At 46.2% G+C, this 2,222-nt stretch overlaps 1 long non-coding RNA gene across 1 annotated transcript; it reads left to right on the top strand.

Annotated features, from left to right (window-relative positions):
* Nucleotides 1-840: 840 nt before the first annotated feature.
* LOC127906460 (uncharacterized) lies at nucleotides 841-1,742 on the top strand. The gene is made up of 3 exons (XR_008061451.1): nucleotides 841-917; nucleotides 1,347-1,386; nucleotides 1,548-1,742. It is a non-coding gene; the product is annotated as an uncharacterized LOC127906460 (long non-coding RNA).
* Nucleotides 1,743-2,222: the final 480 nt, after the last annotated feature.

Genomic DNA, 2,222 nt, shown 5'->3' with positions numbered 1-2,222 from the left:
GTCCTACCAGGAGTTCTACCAGGAGTTCTACCAGGAGTTCTACCAGGAGTCCTACCAGGAGTCCTACCAGGAGTTCTACCAGGAGTCCTACCAGGAGTCCTACCAGGAGTCCTACCAGGAGTTCTACCAGGAGTCCTACCAGGAGTCCTACCAGGAGTCCTACCAGGAGTTCTACCAGGAGTCCTACCAGGAGTTCTACCAGGAGTCCTACCAGGAGTCCTACCAGGAGTTCTACCAGGAGTTCTACCAGGAGTCCTACCAGGAGTCCTACCAGGAGTCCTACCAGGAGTTCTACCAGGAGTCCTACCAGGAGTCCTACCAGGAGTCCTACCAGGAGTCCTACCAGGAGTTCTACCAGGAGTCCTACCAGGAGTCCTACCAGGAGTCCTACCAGGAGTCCTACCAGGAGTCCTACCAGGAGTCCTACCAGGAGTTCTACCAGGAGTCCTACCAGGAGTCCTACCAGGAGTCCTACCAGGAGTCCTACCAGGAGTTCTACCAGGAGTCCTACCAGGAGTCCTACCAGGAGTCCTACCAGGAGTTCTACCAGGAGTCCTACCAGGAGTCCTACCAGGAGTCCTACCAGGAGTCCTACCAGGAGTCCTACCAGGAGTCCTACTAGGAGTTCTAACAGGAGTCCTACCAGGAGTCCTACCAGGAGTTCTACCAGGAGTCCAGGAGTCCTACCAGGAGTCCTACCAGGAGTCCTACCAGGAGTTCTACCAGGAGTCCTACCAGGAGTCCTACCAGGAGTCCTACCAGGAGTCCTACCAGCTCTCAGTCTCACGTCAACATTAGATGTTTATCCATGTTTCTCAAACGTCATATTTCAGAGTTTTTCCAAACGTCAAATTTTGAAGTTTTATTAAAGGTCAAATTCAGGCATTAAATCCAGGCATTAACTCTGAATGGTTAAGGTAAGGGGTTAAGGTCAGGCATTAACTCTGAATGGTTCAGGTTAGGCATTAACTCTGAATGGTTCAGGTAAGGCATTAACTCTGAATGGTTCAGGTAAGGGGTTAAGGTTAGGCATTAACTCTGAATGGTTCAGGTAAGGGGTTAAGATCAGGCATTAACTCTGAATGGTTCAGGTTAGGCATTAACTCTGAATGGTTCAGATAAGGGGTTAAGGTCAGGCGTTATCTCTGAATGGTTAAGGTTAGGCATTAACTCTGAATGGTTCAGGTTAGGCATTAACTCTGAATGGTTCAGGTAAGGGGTTAAGGTTAGGCATTATCTCTGAATGGTTAAGGTTAGGCATTAACTCTGAATGGTTCAGGTAAGGGGTTAAGGTCAGGCATTAACTCTGAATGGTTCAGGTTAGGCATTAACTCTGAATGGTTCAGGTAAGGCATTAACTCTGAATGGTTAAGGTAAGGGGTTAAGGTTAGGCATTAACTCTGAATGGTTCAGGTAAGGGGTTAAGGTCAGGCATTAACTCTGAATGGTTAAGGTTAGGCATTAACTCTGAATGGTTAAGGTTAGGCATTAACTCTGAATGGTTCAGGTAAGGCATTAACTCTGAATGGTTCAGGTAAGGGGTTAAGGTTAGGCATTAACTCTGAATGGTTAAGGTAAGGGGTTAAGGTTAGGCATTAACTCTGAATGGTTAAGGTAAGGGGTTAAGGTTAGGCATTAACTCTGAATGGTTAAGGTAAGGGGTTAAGGTTAGGCATTAACTCTGAATGGTTCAGGTTAGGCATTAACTCTGAATGGTTCAGGTTAGGGGTTAAGGTTAGGCATTAACTCTGAATGGTTCAGGTAAGGGGTTAAGGTTAGGCATTATCTCTGAATGGTTAAGGTTAGGCATTAACTCTGAATGGTTCAGGTAAGGGGTTAAGGTTAGGCATTAACTCTGAATGGTTCAGGTAAGGGGTTAAGGTTAGGCATTAACTCTGAATGGTTCAGGTTAGGCATTAACTCTGAATGGTTCAGGTAAGGCATTCACTGAATGGTTCAGGTTAGGGGATAAGGTTAGGCATTAACTCTGAATGGTTAAGGTCAGGGGTTCAGGTTAGGCATTAACTCTGAATGGTTCAGGTTAGGGGTTAACTCTGAATGGTTCAGGTTAGGGGTTAACTCTGAATGGTTCAGGTAAGGGTTAAGGTTAGGCATTAACTCTGAATGGTTCAGGTTAGGCATTAACTCTGAATGGTTAAGGTCAGGGGTTAAGGTTAGGCATTAACTCTGAATGGTTCAGGTCAGGCATTAACTCTGAATGG

This window comes from Oncorhynchus keta, chromosome 12, assembly GCF_023373465.1.
Source record: "Oncorhynchus keta strain PuntledgeMale-10-30-2019 chromosome 12, Oket_V2, whole genome shotgun sequence".
NCBI classification, from domain to species: Eukaryota; Metazoa; Chordata; class Actinopteri; order Salmoniformes; family Salmonidae; genus Oncorhynchus; species Oncorhynchus keta.
The sequence above is the reverse complement of the archived record's forward strand: the minus strand, read 5'-3'. Positions and strand labels throughout refer to the sequence as shown.